Genomic DNA, 24096 nt, shown 5'->3' on the forward strand with positions numbered 1-24096 from the left:
ATAATAGATCGCACAAAAGAGTATACAAGACACCAAGATTTAATGTGGTTCACCAATCCCTAGGCTACATCCACCAAACAACAAGTCCAATATTATTACGATCCTGTGATTACATCCTGATTACAATTTGTAATCCCTTACAGCTCAACACCATCGCAAGAAGCAATTTTTGCAGCATAGCTTATGAAATAATCCCTAATCCTAAGCCCTTTTATAAAAGTATTTTTACCATTTTAGAGTTAAAATTAGTTACAACATGTTGCCCATAAAATGCTGATAAAATAGCCCCAATTTTTTTTCTCAGGGGCTCTGTCCTTGAACCCTTAACAATTGTGGCCTAATGACCCCAACTATATTGGGGGCTGCCACCACCAAACCCCTACTTAGGGCCTAGCCCAAACTCAAACCCTACTGAGGAGTTATGGAGTATGTATAATACATCCTTGATCAATCATCACAATCTAACAATCTCCCAGTTGGGGATTGATTAGGCTCCACACTAAACAATAATTTCCCATTTGGAGACTGATCTCGTATGTATGCCACCACTCCATGAGGCTCCATTGGATCAAACCACCCTAGACTCTGCTATTCTTTTATTCTTATTTAGTCTAGAAGACCAATCAAAGCTGAAGAGAAGTTCAACTTCTCCCTTATTACTACCTTTGTAAACATATATGCTAGATTGTCATCTATATGTATCTTGTCCAGATTTAACTGTCCATCATCCAAAATTGTTCGAGTGAAATGGTACCGCAACTATATGTGTTTTGTCTTTGAATCTAGAGAAGAATTCTTCTCAAGATGAATGATGCTTTGGCTATCTGTAAACAAATAATTATCCCTCTAAGGGTATCCTGATTCTTTCAAGAAGAACTGAAGCCATATCATCTTCTTGGCTGCCTCTGTAGCAACAACATACTCTACCTCTATAGTGGATAAATCATTAACCTTTTGTAATTGAGAAGCCTAGCTCATGGCTACCCCACCAATAGTAAATACATAACATGTAGTACTCCACCTGGTATCAATATCCCCTGCCAAATTTGAGTCAACATATCCCTATAAATCAATAGTAGAGCCCCCAAAGTGTAAATACTTACTGGATGTTCCTCTCAAATATTTGAGAATCCATTTGACCGCATTTCAATGCTCAATTCCTAGATGACTCATATACCTACTAATAACTCCCACTGAAGGTGCAATATTTGGCCTTGTACATACAATAACATACATCAAGCTTCCTACAATTGAAGCATAAGGTACCTTAGACATCTTATCCTCCTCTTCTTGTGTCTTGGGAAATATCTCCTTAGTCAACTTCAAATGACCAAGTAAAGGTGTGCTAACAACTTTAACAGTCTCCATAGAGAAACATTACAACACCTTCACAATATAATCAACTTGAGATAATGTCAATTTCCTGTTCTTCCTATCTTTGCAAATCTTCATACCAAGGATTTTTTTTTCTAGCCCCAAATCCTTCATAGCAAATGCATGTGCTAACTGGCATTTCAACCCCTTAATATGATCCATGTTGGACCTAGCTACAAGAATATCATCAACATAACACATAAAATAATGTAGCTGTCATCATCCAACCTCTTAAAGTAAACACAATGATTTGAATGACACCTACTATATCCATGCTTATGCATAAAACTGTCAAATTTTAGATACCATTGCCAATGTGCTTGCTTCAAGCCATATAAACTTTTCTTTAATCTACACACTAAGTTCTCCTTACATTTGACCTCAAATCCCCGTGGCTATGCCATATATATCTCTTCATCCAAATCACCATGAAGAAATTTCATTTTAACATCAAGCTACTCTTAATGCAAATCTTCAGTAAATACAATACTTAAAATAGTGCAAATAGAAGTTATTTTAACAACATGAGAGAATATCTCATCAAAATCAATGCCTTTTTCTATGTAAATCCTTTTACCAGTAACCTAGCTTTAAATATTTTCTTACCTCCATCCTCTTCTTTCAACTTGTAAACCCATTTATTCTGTAAAGCCCTTTTACCCACAGGTAACTTGCATAAATCCCATGTCTTATTTTTTAGCAAATAGTCCATTTTGTCTTTCATAGCAGACTCCCATTGAATCTTAGTATCCACCTTCACAAATTCATCATAACATTTAGGTTCACCAACATCTATTATTAAAATAGATTACAAAGAAGGAGAAAATCTTTCTGGAGGTCTACTTAGCCTTGTTGACAGTCTAACATTCATTGGTATGTGTGGTATTTGTTGTTGCGGTTGTTACACAACATGAGGAATTGCTGGAACATCATATTTTGGAGTATCATCTAATAATATGTAATCATATTCTTTCTTCTCATGTTGTTGTAACAAATCTTTGTCCAACACTTTCTCATTGAATATGACATCCCTGCTTCTTACAATTTTATGATTTTCAAAATCCTAAAGCCTATAACCAAATTCATTAATGCCATATCCAAAAATAACACATTTATTTGACTTAGCTTCCAACTTGGTTCTATTTTCATAATCTATATGATCAAATGCTTCACAATCGAAGGTTTTGAGAAAAGAGTAACTCACCTACTTACCAGTCCATGCTTCCTCTAGAATACCACAACCCAAATGAGTAGATGGACCCTTATTAATCAAATATACAATAGTATTGATAGCCTCCACCCACATGTTTAAGGGAAACCCAACATGCAACCTCATGCTTCTTACAAGGTCCATTATAATCATGTTCATGCTTTCAACCACTCCATTTTCCTATGGAGTCCTTGGAACAATTTTTTTGTCTACAAATACCATTAGTGGAGCAATAATCTTCAAATTTATGCCTACAATACTCACCACCATTATTATATCTGAGACGTTTTAATTTCTTACTAGTCTCATTTTCAACAAAGCATTTCCATTTCTTAAAATTTTGAAATACATCAGATTTCTATCTAAGAAAATAAATCCATACTTTTCTAGTTGCATCATCAATAAATGTAATATAATAATGAGAACCACCAAGGGAAGATACTTAAGCTAGTCCCCATACATCTGCATGCACAAGCTCTAATTTCTCACTTTTATTTTCTTTCCTAGTCTTCACAAAACTCACTCTCTTTTGTTTTCCATATACACAACTTTTACAAAAATTCATATTAAAACATTTCAAACTTGGTAAAACTTTCTTTGAATGAAGTACTTTCATACCTTTCTCACTCATGTGCCCAAGTCTATTCTACCACATAGCTATATTAGAATCTATAGGAGTGATTTGTTCTCCCTGCTCAACTGCAACAGCTACTCCTGAACATTCATTTTTCTCTAGAACGATCAAAGTAGAAGGAACAATATGACTTGTACAAAGATATAAGGTGCCTACTTTCACACCTTTTTCTACTACAAGGGAACCTTTTGAAACCTTCCAAGTTTTATCATTAAAAATATTTACACAACCCTCATCACCGAGTTGCCTTGCTGAAATTAAATTCCTACTCAGCCTTGGAACATGTCTTACCTCATGTAGTAGCCAATGATTCCCATTCAACAACTTAATCTTAAATTTTCCCTTTTCGACAATCTAACAGGGTTCATTATCCCCCAAAGAAACAACCCCACAATCCTCTTAGACATAATCAATGAAATAACCTTTATGAGGTGTAGCATGAAATGAAGCACCAGAAGCTAAAACCCATAAATCATCAACACTTTCTAAAGAAAGAAGAAAAACATCCTCTTCAGATTTGTTACCACATTTGCCTCCTTGTTCCCTTCTTATTTATCTCCTTCATTTTTCTTTGGAGTCCAATTTATTTCTTCTTATGCCCTGGTTCCCATAGTACCAATAGTCGTTTGGTCCTCTCAATTGAGACCTTTTCCCCTTTGACTTTCCTCTTGATTTCTCATGATTTCTGGAATTATTTCTTCTCTCAGTCATTCTGCCTCTATTTTGTGCATTCAAAGAAATTACTAATGTAGATCCACTTGAGGTTTTCTACGAGTTTCCTCATTCAAAATAGTACTGATAACATCATCACATTTTAGCGTATTAGATCCAGAAATGGAATTACTCACAACCATTACCAAGCCATTCTAACTTTTCGATAAAAAACACAAAATCAAGAGAGCCCTAATTTCTTCATCAAAATTAATACCCACAGAAGATAACTGACTAGCAATAATATTAAACTCATTTAATGATCCACAATAGATCCACCTTCTACTATTTTCATATTAAATAAATGCTTCATGAGAAATACCTTATTTGAAGTAGAGGGATTTTTATATATTTTTTCTAGGGTTTCCATCAAATCTTCCATCATCTCTTCTTTTGTAATGTTGAATGTCACCGATGATGCCATGCATAACCGAATGCTTCCAAGTGCCTTTCTATTTAAAATCTCCCAGTCCTCATTTGTCATAGTTCCCTAGTTCTTAGTTTATCCTTCCAATGGCTTTCATAAATCCTTCTAATAAAGATAGTCCTGCATTTGCATCTTCCATAACTAAAAGTTTTTCTCATTAAACTTGTCAACCCTCAGCTTACCCTCATTTGACATCACTCCCACTCAATTGTGAGACTTTCCTATAGAGGATAATTGAAAAAAAACCTCGCTTTGATACCACTTGTTAGGATTAACCCCATACATAAATAGCAATTATATGAAAACATTAAGAATATTAGAAAATATTAAATCACATAGAAGAGAACACAAGACACCAAGATTTAACGTGGTTCACCCAATCCCTGGGCTATGTCAACCAAACAATAAGTCCAATATTATTATGATCCAATGATTACAACCTAATTACAATCCACAATCCCTTACAACTTAATATTTTTGCAAGAAGAAACTTTCAAATCACACCTTATGAAACAATCCCTAACCCTAAGCCCTTTTATACAAGTATTTTTAACACTTCAGGGTTAAAATTAGTTACAACATCTTGGCCATAAAATGCCACCCCCAAATCCCTTCTCAGGGCTTGACCTGGCCCCGAACCCTACCGAGGAATTATGGAGTATTTATAGTACTTCCCTAATCAGTCACCACAATCTAACATAGGTTACTTGACTTTTGGGTCTTTGAATGTTGTTAGAGAATGTGAATAATAGTAGTTAGAAAAGTCCAGACTCACCCTCCTCCCCTATGGATATTAAAATTGCTATGGAATGGAACCTTTTCCAAGGGTTTAACATAATTGATAGTACAAAAAAAGTGGCTAGAGATAATACCAAACGGGCTCCCCCTTTCAACAGGAGGATGTAAACTTAAGTTTGATGGGGTGATCGTTAGAGGAGAAAAATAGATAGATGGAGGCATAATAAGGGACTATGAAGGTAAATATATGGTTGCCTATATGAGACCACTAAAAGATCATATAATTAATTAGGCTAAGGCCATGGTGCTCCTCTATGGTCTTAATATTGCCTTGGCCTTGAGGATAACTAACATTGAAGTGGCCGAGCAAAAGGAGAGCCTGAGCAGAAAGAGCAAGGTGAAAAAGAGGAAGAGGGATGAGTTGGCCTCTTAGGATGATAGTCACTCAAAGACCAATGAGGCAGAGGCCAAAGAAGAGGTGGAGTTAAAGAAACAAGAGCTAGCTAAATATCCCATTCACTAATAGTAGTTCCTAGTTTTTGCTTGTTCCCTAGCTTTTGGCCTTTAGGAATTTTCTTTCGTTTGTTGGCTGGGTTTGGCCTACTTTTTTTCTGTTGCTTAGTAGCTAGACTTGAATTGTTAATTTTTTTATGTTGTTATTAATTGGTGGGTTCTAGAAACCCTTGTAAAAAACATGTTTTACTTAATCAAAAACTAACATTGAAGTTGAGGGTGACTCTAAATTTATTATATAGGCCATCCAAATTAAGGTCATTGCAGGGTGGAGAGTTAGTACCATTATCGATGATGCAACTACCCAGGTGCTTAGATTCCAATTAAATGAGTTTAGGCATATATACAGGGAGGGAAATGTTGATGAAGACTCCATGGCTATGTCAGAGCTACAAATATAAGGGTCAAGATGCTGGAGGGAGGTGAATCTTCTTCCACAAGATAAAGGAACCTCATCAAGAGGGAGGAGCATTTGGGATTAGGTAACCATGATTAACACCATTTGGTTGGATACATGGCAATTGTTTAAGGGTACTAAGGGTTACCTTTTCCTTATTTTAAGGATTTCTTTTCTCTAAAATGACACTCGGCACATATTAATTATGATTTGGAAAGACAATTTTTGGGTTGATTCAAAGAAGCTTAGGCACAAAATTTTAATGATTTCACATCATTACAAAAATATTTGGGAATTTATATTTCTAATGCCACCTTAAATAGTTTTAATTACAAAGGAAAGTTGGGGCTAACTATTTATGTGAATCCATGACTTTTCACATGTACAAATAGTCCCATTACCTAATCATCTAGTACTCCTGTGCACTCTAAGCATTTCAAACTAGAAACCATGGGTGGCAATAAACTTCACATTGTGTTAGAAAGTAAAGTCCACAAAGATAACTGAGAGGCAAAGGGGGGGGGGGGTGCTGGGAGGGGTAATCAATTATCTAACTATTAATTTTTTTTATCAAACTTATTTATCTTTAAGAATGTTCTCAATATAATCAATAACCATAAGAAGATACTCATACACAAAACACTAGATATGTTAACTAGGGAAACCCTTGAATAGAGGGAAAACCTTGGTGGGGATGGTACCCACAAAATGATGTACAAATACAAAAGTTTCTTGTTAGAGGATGGATTCTATTAGGAGCCAATAAAATACATTAAGTACGTATCAGTCTCTAAGGAGACTTTGAGTCCCTGTTAGGATATTCCAACCTTATTAATAAGTTATTTAAACCCTGTTAGGAGTTATAGAAGGCAGATGGACCCACTATACTTGAACAACTTTAGGATCAAGGCCAATGAACTCACCATCCAACCAGTCTTCATATTATTCCTTATAGAATAATATAAATGTATAGCTCCTTCTCTATCCTTTGACTGGATCAATCCTCTTTTGATTTTGATTCTAGATCACAAATTTTGCATCCAATAATCCCTTGGATCACTTACTCACATTTATGAAATATTTCACATATCATACACTTGATTTCCTTTCTCACAACAAGTAAAATATCCTTCCGTTATACCATATCCTCAAAATATTTCCTTGAGTCAGCATTGGGTCTTTCCCAAATAATTATAATAGGACCTCTTTAAGATAATCACTTATTTTACAATTACACAACACTGTTGGCTCATAGTCTTTATAATTTCTCACACATTTGATCTCTAACCTTGTACACTCACCAATGACATCATCGGGCTATCTACTATCATTGTTTGACTTCACATATCAATATTCTATCTTTGTTAAGATATACGACCTAAAAATTAGACACTGCTTCTTAGGTACTTTGTTTGTATACTATCTTCTATAAATTAAGCATATCTTCTACATGTCATTGACTCCCTATATGTAGGCTTAACCACTTCATTAGGAAATAATGTAGAACACATCCTTAAATGAACTTTACCTAATCATCAATGCTCAGCCCATATGACCTCATTCTCTATATGTGACTCTTTCATTCTTCACAAAAAATGCTATGTTGACATTAAGGACAAAAACAATCATGAATGTAACATGTCAATCATGCTAAAAATATCCCCAAGTGCTCTAGTAATTCTTAGGATACTTCTCCTATCATGCCCTGATGTTTATTACAAGGCAATAAAAAACACCTCAATTTTTTTTTTTGGAAAAATAACCTAGTTAACACAACATTGATATGACAAATCATTAGTGAAAAGAGATTACATTGAATATAGACAAGTTGCACTAAATAAGTTCAAACACACCTAGTCTAGTTTGTTGTCACACTATCATCCACTAAATCAACTAAGCTCTAGGTAGCATTGTTAAGTATAACATAGAACTAGATGTTCATGAGCTGAGTTAGGATTTCATGGATACTCCCTAATTAGTCGGAGTAGTTAGTTGAAGGGTGCGACCTTATCAGTGGAAGGTTCATGTATGAAGTCACTCACCAAGACTTAGCTTCATTAAGGGACGAGGTAGTACCTACCTACAAATTTCTAAGTGGAGTATCTCATTTATATTGTAGATATGTCAATTTTAGTATCTTGATATATATCCGATGTGATTGTAGTCATTATAACGGTTCCTATGCACGTATATTTATTCAAATCTATTATATATTATTTATCCACCCCTTTATTATCTTCTCTCAATATAGCATAAAAAACCTAATATATATTTGCTAAATAGCATAAAAATCCTAATATATATTTTCATGCAATCTATTGAATTTTTTTATGAGTCCTTTTGACTAAAATATCATAATCACATCACTTTCTTAAAGATCTCTGAACCCAAGTATCCAACTCGAGAAACTGTTGGAATATAAGAATATCTTTTAATTTACTTCTACCATGTATTAGTTTTGTGAACGTAGTATTAACATTACATAGACTATCTCTTGAGTATTTACTCCAACATAATTGTTTCATAACCTTTAATTTATTTTATCCTATTATTTTATTATTATTAGTATCACCCTCTTCACAATTTGCTAATCACAAAGAATTAGTTATCAATAAAAATCCTTACTAATAATAAGGTAACAAAATGAATGCATATTAACATATTAATTATCCATCTGTCTAAAATACCCTATTAGTCATAGTCCACTAACTTGACCCCACTCACATTTTTTTTTAAGAAGATGAAATTACTTTTTCTCTAGCAAAATTCCAAATCACCCTACTACCCACATGTCACTACCCCATAATCTTCTTCACTTACCCATAGACCATGCGAATTCCTTGGGTTGCTCTCCATGGTGAAATCACTTAACAATGTTTTGACCAAGACAAGCATAGGCGCCTTTTCCATGAGTCAAATCCTATTAATTTTGAGCTAGAAGATATGCATTTCGAATTCCCATGTTAAATTGACTTGCTCCTTGGTCCCATATTGTTGGCAGCATGGAGTTTATCCTAGTCTTAATTAGGTGGGTGAAGAAAGACATATAAAATTCCATAACTTCTTCCAAGGCAATCAAGGCATCAAGGACAAAATGGAAGTCATCCCTTCTTGTCAGAACTATGTCATAAACTTGCGAGATATTTCAATATAAATTCTAAGGCACAAAGTGCCTAGGGAATAGGTGGATGAAATAAGTCTTGGTCATGTTAGAGAAATTAAATACCTTGGTCAACTTGCCTAGTGGGGTCCTCCATCCACTTTTCTCCCTCTTTGCATGATAAACTTTAATGTGCTGAGTCATCATGGGTGGTCGCCTCGTGGGTTTAGGTAATAATTAGTTTTGTGATGCTAACCCTTATTTATGACTTGATGCTAGTTGTAGGATGGTCTAGCTTAGACAAGTGTGTATATATTTACACAAGCTTTTTTTGATCTGATGGGATATTGACTTGGGTTACGTATTCCCTATGAGGCCCCCTCTAATGCTTTAAATATGATAATGAATTTTTCATGTTAAAAAATGTTTCATAGATTATAGGGTTCTAGGATCCTAATGAATACTTTTGATTATTTTAATGTCTGTATCAAGAAAGGAGATTCATTTTACCCTTCCATACATTTTCCAGACAATAAAATGTGCACCTACAGGATTTTCTCTTATGTTTGAGATTCTTAAATTTTTTTTTGTTTGTTTTTTTTTCAATTTCATTTTCTATCTATATGCTTATTTGAAGACTAACATGATTGACCATTACTTCATAAATCTCATGGATTATTCCATATTGGAATTTATCATTGGAAATAACAACTATCCTAATTACTCTTACACTTATAATACAATGCTTTTATTTGTAAGGCAATACAACTTTTGCATGCAAATCTAGAAGCCTCAAATACTCTAATTTATTGTTGATATTTCAATGAGGATCACTAAATCATTATCTTTTCAACATACACTACACTTGATATAATTTCAAGATGAACTCAAATGTATTTGAATCATTCATAAGAACTTGTGGAAATGTAAATATAACAAATGAGACCTCCTATTCTTCATGCAATGTATATTCTTATACAAATTTTCTATTCCTTCAATAAGTTTAACCATGTGGTTTGGTAACATTTAAGCAATACATTTTTTTTTGAATGTTCCTCTCAATCACACACTCAACACAAACACTAACATCAACTAGGGTGGTGATATCATCTTAACAGGATACATAATGTAAGACCTTTATAGACTTGATGCTTAATAGTCTCTCTCATATTGGAATATGCATGAGAGTGATAATATCACTTCCCCAACTAAATGGAATTCACATAATAAGATAAAGTTAACCACCATTTCAATACTACACAATAGTATTCTCTCTACTATGCAAAGGCATGTCTCCACATCTTCCAACTGTCCAAGACTCCAAACAAGTACCTATAATAAGAGACAACATGAAGAACCATGGAGGCTCACCACCCAACCTAGGCCTCTAGGAGACCAACCCCGCACTAGGGGAACAAGGCTCAACCGGGATGCATTCAAACAACATCACATCAACAAGAGTTTACAAGATCACAACATTACATAACACATTTACAACCCCAACCAAGGTTTGCACAATGATCCACAAATGGAATCATAACATTGGGTGAAGGTGGGCTTTCGATTAGGAGACTTGCCATAACATACCAAAGCTATAACAACAATTTTCATGCCCTTTCAAGGCTTTCACAAAGTAACAAGTTTTCATGCCCTTTCGAGGCTTTCACAAACAAGTTTTCATGCCCTTTCGGGGCTTTCATAACCATCCTCCAATCATACTACCATCAACCAAAGCATTCTTAAATTTCCGTACTTCATCAACCTTCTTACTACACCATCACTCTCCTTACTGTCCATAACAATTATGAAAACATATGGCATACTACACCATCACTCCAAGGTTCTCAACTATATCTCAAGCCCAACTAACCCCTTCACCCAAGACTTTCTCTTCCCTCACAATGGTGAGTGAAGCCTTCACACCCATGAACAAATTTCAACAATCAAACAACACAAGACAATTTTAAAGGAACCCCAAGAGATTTCATGAATAAAACACACCTTCAGAATACAACACAACACAAGAATCCCAAGAACAATCCTACAAAAGGCACTCTTACAATTTTCCATTTCAGCTATAAGATATAAAGAAAGCATGGCATGAAGGACTAACCTGCTTACAAGCTATGGCAATGGAATGAAGACCTCTTCGTGCTTGGTTTCCAAACTTCTCCTTTCCAATCTCTATCTATCTCCAAAATTAGAGAGTGGGTAAATGATCACCAAGGTTGGACCAAGCTCCTTATAAAGACCTTCACTTTCATCCTCACCTACCCCTCTTACCTTTTTATCTTTCCACCAATGAGAACTTAACCAAGGGGTGTAATGAGGGAAGAAGTCATGTGACAATATGATTTTCGAATTGGCTTGGAAATGACTATTTTTGAGGGTCCCCTAGGTCCCCTAGATCCACTTATGATTATTTTTAAACCCCTAACCCATACTATTACCATGTGGGTAACTTATTTTCACAAAATTAACACTTGGAAATCACTTTAGGCTCTCTAAGGTTCCTATCAAAATATAACTTGAATTCCATTAAGACGGTGACTTTTCCTAACACTCTCCAAGGTGGGTTAATTGGTTTCATAATGAGGATTAGGCTTAGGTTAAGTGACTTCATTCCAAAGAATCCTATTTGACATGTCATTTACACATAAACAATACAAGTGTCAAATGACACACACACACACACACACACACATGCACATGTTAAAACACTTTACACATCATGATGACATGTCTCTAATTAATCATGCTCTTTGACTATAACACTCATGCACAATCACATTACGAAAGAAACACAATACAATGAGGTTTAGAATCTTCCAAAGATTCACCTTGGCTTTATTGTGTTCACATAAGATTGAACCTTGTTTCCCCATTAATCTCCATGGTTCAACTTTCGTGCACACTCAACTTAAACATCAGTAGCTCAGTGAAATAATATAAAAATATGTACAGATAAATGTAGAATGATCCTCTATCACATAATTTGCATTAACATATACAATTAGCTTCCATCTAATTATTTCCTTGAAATATTCAAAACATTGAAACATCAAGGTATGCATCACATTAATCTTTCTAATCATAACAAATTACCGTCCTAAATTTCATCACAATCCTTGTCCATCTTAATAATGAAACATCAAGTCATATCCATTAAATCACTATAACATGTAAAATGAATTCTTACTATATATGTCTTAAGTGAACATCGTTATTTGCAAATTTTTTACTAGCATCCTTACAAATCAACCGACTAAAGTAGTAATTCTAACAAGGTTCTTTTATCCCATTATGAGCTGTGTGCCCCTAGGGTTAATTTCTCAAACTATTAGCATGTTTCACTAATTATGTCATAATATTTTAAAACAAAGTTTCCAAACATATCCATATGTCTTAATGTCATCTTAATCTATGCTCATAGTTGTTCTTAGTAGAATGAATGCTATTTATCTTTCCTATTCACCTGGTGGGTTGCCCTTGTATCTTGTGACCAGGTTCTTAGCTTGAGCGTTTTGAGTTTCATTTTCATGTGGTGTTATCTTATTGTCCTCATGTTATTGGATAGGATATCAATCTTATATTAAAGAAAATCTACATTAACCTCTAATAGGGTCCCATACCTCATTATTAGTAACAAAAATTTCCATCATGACCTAATTAACTCCTAATCATATTTCTTTCATCAAGATCTAGAATAGGATGATAGTGTGGGCCTTAAATCTCCAAAGGAATACCATAAATATTCATGCTAGGAATCTCCCCTTTTGGCATTGATTGTAACATAGATGAAAAATATCTAAGTTCCAAAAATACCAAATTAAACTCTACTGCTACTATTGCTGTTCTCTTCTTTTCAAATTGTCTTCATCAATCATATCTAAAAATCACAAGAATACTATTCTATTTGTGCTTAATCATTCTTAGGATTGAAATCAGTTGTTCACACTTTGACTCTTAGGAATAACTCTCATTCTTCCATGGATGGTCATCAATTTTCACAACTTCATCTTTTTTTTTGCAGTCTTACATGGACGAAAATTGATTGTTCGCAAGTTATCCCCCATTCAATGTTTCTTGCCATTGACATTAATCACACTCATCCATTATAACACTTATTCCCCATGCATAGGAGATTTTTTGATGTGTACTTCTCGGCCATTGACATCAATAAAAATATTCATTATGTCAATCATTTGCTCCAAGTATTCAACCAACTCAAGTGTCTAAAGACACTAGCTACCAAGAGTCCTTGATGACTCTGCTCATCTCAGATACTCCCCCATACAAGAAGCATTAACATTTACTCTAGACAAATAATAGTGCTCTATACCACTGGATTGATGCACTCTCTACATCATTTACTCAAAAGTAGGTAGGGGTGTAACCCCAAGTATACCTCACAAGTACTCAAATGTATCTTTTCTAAAGGGCTTTATAAAAATATCTATAAACAGATCTTTTGTACGTACATGCTCTAATTTGATTTCTTCTCTCCAACCTTCTCTCTTAAAAAATGATACTTAATAGATATATGCTTTGTCTTAGAATGCAACACAAGATTCTTAGTCATAGTCCTTGTACTTTTATTATCATAATGTATGATAATAGGTTCTAAAAATTCTATTCCAATGTCCTTCAACATTTACTTCAACCACATGATTTGATTAAAAATATTTTTTAGATTAGGGTAAAAATAGGTTTTGAAGGGACTCAAAACCCTTTAACAAAATCTAGAAGTAAGAATTAAGCACCACCAAGTTTTACAAGGACCTGAAACCTAAAGTTAAAGTAAATAATACACAAAAACTAGGTTTTACAAGGACCTAAAATCACAAGTTTAAACCAAACATAAAATAAACTAGGTTAAAAAGGACCTAGAACCTAAAGAAAGCATCCACATGATCTGATTAAAATTATTTTTTGCTGCTACATACTCTACCTATACTGTGCTCTATGAAATACAATCATGTTTCTTTCTTAGCCAAGAGACCAATCTTCCTCCAAGGAAAAATGCTGCATGACTAGTGCTCTTTCTATCATCCATACTACCTACCCAATCTACATCAATACAAGCACACAAAGTGAAATCACTTGATCTATCATACCATAGTCCAAAATTAGGTGTACCCTTTAGATATCTAAATATCCTCTTTACTGGTGCATAATGAGATTCCTTAGGATCATCTTTAAATCTTGCTACTATTCCAATTGCATTTTCTATATTTGGTCTAGTGCGAGTCAAATATTGAAAACCTCCAATCATAGATCTATACTTCTTCTGCTCAAATGTAGGTGTCTCATCTTTGCTAGATAACTTATGACCAATTATCATAGGTGTACCAAGAGACTTAAAATTTTTCAAACCAAATATTTTCAATGAGTCATTTAAATACTTATCTTATGATATGAAAATATTATCACTTTTTTGTGTAATCTATAAACCCAAGAAAAACTTCATCTCACCAATCATACTCATCTCAAACCCATTCTTCATTTCATCAAAAAACTTATTAGTTGCTTCATTATTGCCTCTAAAGATTATGTCATCAACAAATATTATAATGATTAGTAATCCATTTTCAATTTCTTTAAATATAAGTTACTATTTTCCACACCTTTAGAAAATCCCAAAATTTCAAAATATTTGTCCAACCTTGCATACCAAGTTCTGGGTGCTTTCTATAGACTATACAACATTTCTTCAATCTACATACCATGTCCTTTTCTTCTATCAAAGGAAATCCTTCAAGCTATTCAATGTAAACTTCTTCTTCAAGTTCTCCATTCAGAAGTATCAACTTTATATCCATTTGATAAACTTTAAACTTCTTCCTTGCTGCATAATCCATGAACATTCTTACTACTTCAATTTTGGAAACAAGGAAAAATGTCTCTTCATAATCTATACCTTCTTGCTATGAATATCCTTTGCATACTAATCTTTCCTTGTACCTCACAACTTCACCTTGTTCATTCATCTTAATTTTGAATACCCATTTAGTTCTTATAACATTTTTGTCTTTAGGTCTAGGAACCAATTTCCATGTCTCATTCTTCACAATCTAATCTATTTCTTCCTTAATTTCTTGAATCCAATGATCATCCTTGAATTCCTCATCTATGCTTTTTGGTTCAACTTGAGAAATCAAACATAATTCCTCATATACTTTGTTTCTTGCCATCACTCTGTTGTCTTTACTTCCAATGATCTGATCATTAGGGTGGTTCTTTGTCAAATTCCTATTTGGTGTAGGAGTTTCTATTTCAATTCTTATTTCTTCTCTTAGTTATGATATCTGTTCTTATCTTTGTTCAACAATTTGAACATCATTTTGAAAATCATTGTTAATATCAAACAAAACTTCAATATTTTCTTTAATAGATTTAGGATTTTCTTCTTCTTCATTAGAAATGTAATCCAACATTCTTTCTTTAACTCCAAAATTTTAATCTACTTTCACATTTGCACACTCAAAAATGTTTTAGTTCTTTGATTGAAATATCTATAAGCTTTTCTATTCAATGAATAACTGAGGAACATACCTTCATTGCTTCTTGAATCAAACTTACCAATATCACCATCTCTCTTTATGTAACACTTACTTCCAAACATTTCAAAATACTTTAATCATTGTGCATGTCCAAACCATAGTTTATAAGGAGTCTTGTTGTACCTTTTCTAATATGTACTTTATTCATGGTATATACTATTGTGTTTACTGCTTCTCTCCAAAATGTCTTGTAGACATCATTCTCAAGCATCATTACTCTTATTGCATCTGATACAATCCTATTCCTTCTTTACGCAATCCCTTTTTTCTTAGGAGTCTTGGGTGATGAAAACTGTGTCTTAATTCCATTTTCTTCACAAAATATGTTAAAATCTCTAGAAATAAATTCTCCACCTCTATCTGATCTCAAACATTTATTCTTTACACCAGATTCACTCTCAACTCTATTCTTAAACACCTTACACTTTTTAAATGCTTCATACTTTTCTTTAAGAAATGCTACCCACATCATTCTAGTGAAATCATCAATAAAAATCATAAAGTACCTTTCTCCATAGAATCCCCTTGTTTTGGTAGGACCACTCAAGTTTATATGAATAATCTCCAATTTCTCTGTGGTAGTGAACTTCTTGCTGGGAAAACAAACCTTCTTTTGCTGAGCCATAATACTGTTAGGATTAACTGTAGATAGAAATAACAATTATATGCAATTATAATCAATATCAAAAAATAACAGATCACACAAAAGAGAATGCAAAACACCAACATTTAACATGGTTCACCCAATCCTTGGGCTACATCCACCAACAAAAAGTCTAATATTATTATCTAGTGATTACAATCTGCAATCCCTTATAACTCAATACTGCCACAAGAAGCTACAATATCACCATCACATTATGAAATCCCTAACCTTAAGCATTTTTTATAGAAGCTTTTTCCACTTAAAAAATTAGGGCTAGAATAAGCTGTCTAATAAGAAAAATAGTAGCTAATGCCTTTTACACTATAAAGTCATTTTTGGCTTCGAGGCCACTGCTCACAAAAACCTCTACAAGGGTGTTGCCCCTCAAACCCACCTTGTATTGTGACAAGGAGCACACTTGGGGCACTGTCCTAAGACCCCGCAGTGGTACTGCCCCTTGACCCCATCTTGGGGGCATTGCCCCCAAACCCTTGGAGAAATAATATGGGGAGAAAACTACACCAAATAAACCTCCAAGTCTAATTAGGCTCCATATCACAACAATCTCCCACTTGGAGATTGATCATGCTCCATAATAATAACCTCCCACTTGGAGACTGATCTTAGCATTGCTAAACCTCTAGCTCCCACTGGAATATCAAACCACCCTAGAGTCCACTATTCTTTTATTCTGTTCAGTTTAAAAGACCAAACAGAGCTAAAGCGGAGTTCATCTCTCCCTTGTCACTACCTTTTTAAACATATTTGCTGGATTGTCATTTGTATCTATCTTGTCTAGCTTTAACTGTCCATCATCCAAAATTTATTGAATGAAATGGTACCGCAACTGTATGTATTTTATCTTTGAATGTAGAGCTGAATTCCTCACAAGATGAATGACACTCTAACTATCTATAAACAAATAATTATCCTTCTGAGGTTTTCCTAATTCTTCTAAGAAGAACTAAAGTCATATCATCTCCTTGGTTGCCTCTGTAGTAGAAACATACTTTGCCTCAGTAGTGGATAAAGCATTAACCTTCTAGAATCGAGAAACCCAACTCACTATTGCCCCATCAACAATAAATACATAACCTATAGTACTCTACCTAGTATCAATATCCCTTGCCAAATTCAAGTTAACATATCCCTATAAATCAGTAGTAGAGCCCCCAAAGTGTAAACACTTACTGGATGTTCCTTTGAAATATTTGAGAATCCATTTAACTTTATTCCAAAGTGCAATTCCTAGATGACTCATGGGTGATCCCACAATAATGGGTTCCACTTTTTGACCAAATTTGACACTGAAATCAATATTTTTGAAACAAATCTCATGTTTGAGTGACTATATCTCTAAAACTATGAATAATTTCAAGATGACATAAACTAATGATTTGTAGTACTCTATTCCTACTTTGTAACCATATTTTATAATTTAAAAAAAAATTATTTATGTCAATTTTTCCTCCTCCAAAAAGTGGTACATGTTAAAATTCAATATTTTTAAAGAGTGACAGTCTGTTTGACACACAAATTTTTTTCTAGAAGATAACGAGGTAATTCTTTTGGCGTTGGATTTTTAACATCAATATCTAGAGGCTGCATTTGATTTGATTCAATTTGGTTAAATATTGTATAGTTTATGAAGTTTTGAAGTGACACCAATCATAATTTAGACATACGTTCATTTTGACACAGATAACTTGAATTCAGTTTATTGTAAATCTAATTTTTTTTTTTTTTGAATATAAAGCTATCTCAATAACCTATTTCCTAGATATTTTTCAAATTTTTTTGACCTAATTTACTAATTTTCATGAGGTGTCGAAGTCAGTTGATGTTCAATCGGTAATGAACCTATAATGAGTTAAACTCATATTTGAAAGTCTTAATGAATATAATATATATTACAATTATAGTCGTTGGAAAGCTTGCTCCGAGAAGCAAAAATTGACATTTTTAATTTTATAGTAGGATTTCAATCATTTTCAATTTTGGGTGTCAAAAGAGCCAATTTTATTTTTTTCCAGAAAAGAGGGTAAAAAATTTGTAATTTGACATGTTCGCTACGAACATAGTGTTCACAGAGAACATATTTTATGGGTTCGCTGTGAACATGTGTTCACAACGAACATACACCCCTATGTTCTCTAACAGTCAAAAATTCAATTTAACATTTTTGCTTAAACATGTCACATTGTTGATGTTTGCGTGAACATTCAAAAAAATGTTGATGTCACTAGTAGACAGGTCATTTTTAAAATAATATGAAGCCATATTGTGAAGCCGTACCTGTGACATTTTTATATAGTTATTGCATGAAATTTATCTTGAGGCAAGGGTAAATTTTTTCTTTTATGATTTTATAATGGGAAACAAGAAAGGGAGGCAAAAAAAAATGCAAGGAAGAGATCTAACAAAGCAGAACAAAGAAATATTTAGAAGATTGTTGCATGTTATCATCGAATTAAAAAAGGTATGTAATTTTGTATATTAATTTTTGTATGGTCTTAAATTTAATTATGTTTCAATCTTATTTTTTTATCTAATTTGATTTATTTATAAATTTTTTGTAGACAATCAACAAGGTGAAGGAAATGTTGAAGAAGGCTCAATAGAAGTAGAAGAAGTGTATATGGGAGAAAGGCCATGAACACTCCCTACAGTATCTACAATAATGAATGTTGAAGAAGGTTCAAGATCACTCCCTATAGAGGTTCAAATAACAGAAGTTAGAGAATGGTAGAATCTTTCCCTACAAAATTTTAAACAATGAATGTTGGAGAAGTCTCAAGATCCCTTCCTATAGAAATTCCAGTAATAGAAGTTAGAGAAGGGTCAGGATTAGGTGTAGGAATTGGTATCGAAAAAATCCTAAATATTGCCCAATCTATAAAGAATGGTATTTCTCATGAAAATTTGGATCATTTACTTAAAATGGATGTAGATAAATTGAGAAGACTTGCAGTTATTGTTCAACCCTTAAATTTGTCTAAGAAAAGGTCAATGAATAAGAAGATAAGAGAAATTATGACTAAATATGATAACACTAAAACACTTGAAGAAGCTTAGTTGCTTTCACTTTTTCTTACACAAAAGAAGTTGTAAGAGGCATTGGAATTGTTAGGTGTAATTCTAACATGCAAATTGATGTGTTTGAAAATGTTAAACAAGGTTTGAGAAACATAGGAAAACACTCTTGAACTAAAGATAAGTTCATGGCAAGCAAAGTGATGTTGATGTCTATTGTAAATAAGAATATGATCCAAAATAGAAAAATATCTTTAATTTCATCTGAAATGAGTTTTAGTAGGAAAACAATAAGAGAATATGTTAAGAGAAGATTAATTATGGATGACAGTACTATGGAGGGCAATTAGGAAATCATGTGTAGAGCACATCATTATGATAGGATTGAAGAGTTATTAAAAATTTAGTCATATCATTTTGGATTGATAATACTCATCCTTCATCAAATAGTAGAGATGTTATCAGGCATAGGATTACATCTGGTCGATATGAACATCATACAAAACATTGGTTGGACACAACACAACATGAGTTATATGCATCATCTTGTAGTAAAAATCCTAATGTAAAAGTTGGGAAAATGTTGTTTGAAAAATTGAAGCCATACTTTGTGAGGTCAAACAAAGTTTTGAAACATGTTGTAATCATCATCATATTGAGTTTGATCTCCACTATCAGGTATTTCGAAAGTTTGTAGAAGACACATATGGTTTTCATGCTCCTCCTCCTAGTAGGAGAAGTGAGTTTATATCATCCATTCTATGTGACAAAATAGATGATCCAGCTGGTCAAATAAATTGTATCAAAGGACTATGTGAAACATGTGGTGAATTGGCTCTATTTCCTTTGAAAATTGAAAATATTGATGTAACAAAAAAATTGAATTGCAAAAGTTACAAGTATGTGAAGAATGAAAAAAAGTTGGGGAAAGAGACAAAAAGGTTGGAATATGTTGAAGAGGAGTTACCCATTCTAACATTTATGGACAGCTTTAAGAATTTGATTCAACCTTATATTTATCACACATTTTTTGCAAAGTGGCAAGCACAATAGTTTTAACCTTTGAGAAATAATTTCTCACTTGGAATGATTGAATCAGTTGTTGATTTTACAGAGTTCTATTCCTTTTTCATTAGAAAGTAATTCAATCAGATTATTTCTTTTCTAAGCAGGTAACTATTATGGTACATGTTTGTTATAGACATGCCTAGTTAGATTTGGATGGTGTTTAGAGTACAATTCAAGCATGAGTAATTAAAAAGGAATATCATTTTTATATAAGTGATGATAAAGAAAATGACATTCACTATGTAGAACATTGCTTTAATATGCTCTTTTCTTATTTGAAAGAAAGAGACATAAACATTGATAAACATTATGTTTGGTCTGATGGATGTGCTGCATAGTTCAAATCATCTAGATCATTTTATGCATTATGTAGATATCATCACAATGAGAATATAAAACAAATATGGAATTTCTTCTAGAGTGGCCATGGAAAAGGTGAACATGATGGTGCTAGAGCTTGCATCAAACGTGCTCTGCTAAAGTATCAAGTGAATTATCAGGGAGTTCGTGTAAATGATGCACATGATGTTGTTGAATGGTGTAAGACACATTTTTCATTAGACGACGTTGGGACATCATCAACAACGAGTCGACAAGTACCATATAGATTTTTTTGGGAGATAATAGGTATGGATGTGTACATCTGTTTAAATTTTATGAAATGAAGTTATAAAATTTTATTGTTAAGTTTTATCTTTCAATTCGTTGAAGTTTAAATTTAATTTGTCCATATTTTCAATTTAATGAACTTTCAGGTGTTAATAGAAAAAAAATGCATGGTTGTAAGAGGATAGAAAAGACCCATTCCTTACATTCAATCATGAGTACAGATAATTGCATTTGGACATTGAAGACAAGAGAATACTCATCTTTTTATGACAGTTGCATTAATGAAGACTATCAAGAATGCATCAATCAAACACGTGGATATACAGGTGCATGGATTTTGGTACCACTTGATGTTACCGATACATTTGATAAAGATGATGAAAATTTGATGATATTCCATTGATTTATGATGATTATAATCATATCTCTAAATTGGTAAAAGTGGGTAAGTATCATAAAAATTAATCTCAACTTGTCAATTAATTTCAACTTGTTATTTAATTATCAATTTGAACTATCTTTTATATACTATACACATGTATGTATAATTGTTATGCAGGAGATGTCTTTGCAGTGATTGCTAAGCTTGGAAATCATGAAGGTGTCAGTTATTATTTATTGTGATGTACTGCAGAGAGGACAAAGTTATACGATCCAGAAGAAAGTGATGGAATGTTGTTCCCTATAGGTATTATACATACATGTGTGCACATACATATATAAATAAATATATATATCTAGGTAACTTTATATCTATCAAATTTTACAATATTTAAATTTGTGGTGCAGGTTCTATTGTGATAGAGAGAACATATTTGAAGCAAGACAAAATAGTCCAACATGGAATACACTTTGTTGATTAACAACCTGATAGAAAGGTTTTACAATACAACCACCTGGTTGTTGCTACCGAGCTTTGTCTACATCTAGTCAAACTTAAGCGTGTACGTTGCAAGTGGAGACTAGATAGTGAAGATCATGAGAAGAGATTACATTTTATAAATGTACATCATAGTTGAATTGACCTTTGAGATTTATTTTATAATAATTTGAATTAATTTAAAGTTGTTAGTCTACTGTACATGGTTATAACTCTTAGTTTATTAGTTTATTAATGTGTTTTTAAATGTACATGCATTTTAATAATATTAATTACCATGGATGAATTTAATAATAACAACTTAATATAAATAGACAATACAAGTTAGTTGGAACTTACACAATCATTAGATAGATATGTATCAAAGATAATTTAATATGTTCGAATTCTTAAATATCAACTTCTTTTCAAACTGTTGAATTTCATCTTGAATTAAATGTGTTTTTAATTGTATGATCATACTCTTAGTTATTATTAGCTTATTAAAAAACTATATAAATTAATAATATTAATTACATACCATGGATGAATTTAATAATAACTTAATCTAAATAGGCTTGGTCTATGTAAGTTAGTTGTCCAGAACTTACACAATCATTAGATAGATATGTATCAAAGACAATTTAATATGTTTTTTAAAATTCTTTTATCAACTTCTTTTCAAACTATTGAATTTCATCTTGAATTAAATGTGTTTTTAAAATTGTATGATCATAAGTTCTTAGTTATCATTATTTTATTAAAAAACTATATATTAATGTTAGTTTACTATAGGGTCATACTCTTAGTTTAAATTAGTTTATTAATGTGTTTTTAAATATTATATTTTGTAAATTTTTTTTAAATAATGTATTGGCTTACCTAATTCTAGAGCATATTTTTATCCACATAAACCTAATATTTATCTTCAGCCCTACTATTTGATAATTTAATTTAACAAATATGTATCCTTCTAACTTCATACTAATTGATTTAACAAATTTGATTATTTTATAATGATCATAATAAAATCTAAAATCTAAAGTTTAAATATCTTCACAATAAAGTTTTATAATAATCATGTAATAAATTCTAAAGTTTAAAATCTATAATCTAATTGATGAAGAATGTTCTGCTAATTTTTTTAAAAAAATACACATACATGTACGTCTCAAGAATAAACATCTACATCTAATATAGACTAGATACTAAAATGCATACATATGCAAACTATAAGTCTTTAATAAAAATGTATACATGTAACAAAATATAAAAGGTCATATACATGTGACCATCCAACTACTAAGGTACTAAATAGTCAAATAAATAGTGAAACATGTATGTATGCCATCGAGGTACTAAAATACATGTGTATGTAAGTCTCTAAAATTTATACAAAGTCTCCAATATATAAATGCATGCATCTAATATATAAATCTATTACTACTAGAGGGACCCCTCAAGATGCATACGAATAGAACGATCCTTTGATTGAGTCTCCTGTACATCTTGTGGCTGAGGCACATCAATCGAGCCTTGCAAATACACACACACACACACACACACACACACACACACACACAAACACATTAGAACTATCTAGAAACATATATATACACATGTGTGTACATGTTCAAATTAAATAAAAGTGCATATATATCTAGTTTTGAACATAAATAACTTTACAAACTATTTAAAACTTATACCTAAGCACTACTGGGTGCCTCGATGGAATCATTTCTTTGATGTACATGCCCTGACCCAACACTAGATGTAATCATGTGCTTGGTGACCTGTGCCTACATGATTTATTATAGTTCTTAAATTAAATATCTATCTGAGCTGAATTTTTTAATTTCATATATTTAAATTCAAAAATAAATTATATATATATATATATATATATATCTGTGTGTGTACCTAGGTCTTCAGAGGTGGAGGATGATCTGAAGAAGACTCCATCGTATCATCTATCGATGCACCTCTATTGCTTGAAACATCAGTGTGTCCTAATACTCTAGCATCATCTCCTGAAACTACAACATGTACTGAACCACCCTCAGCACCACAATCTCCAACTGCTAGTAGTGATGAGTGAAGTAGACTATGTAACTGGCTGGGTAATGGTGTAGAATCAGTGTTGGGTTCGAATAACATGTCCATGTATGATGATAATCGCATGCTCGAACTAGTATCAATCTCAAAAAGCACTCA

The sequence above is a fragment of the Cupressus sempervirens genome, chromosome 11, assembly GCF_028749045.1.
Source record: "Cupressus sempervirens isolate cs-2001-9-10 chromosome 11, ASM2874904v1, whole genome shotgun sequence".
Lineage (NCBI taxonomy): Eukaryota > Viridiplantae > Streptophyta > Pinopsida > Cupressales > Cupressaceae > Cupressus > Cupressus sempervirens.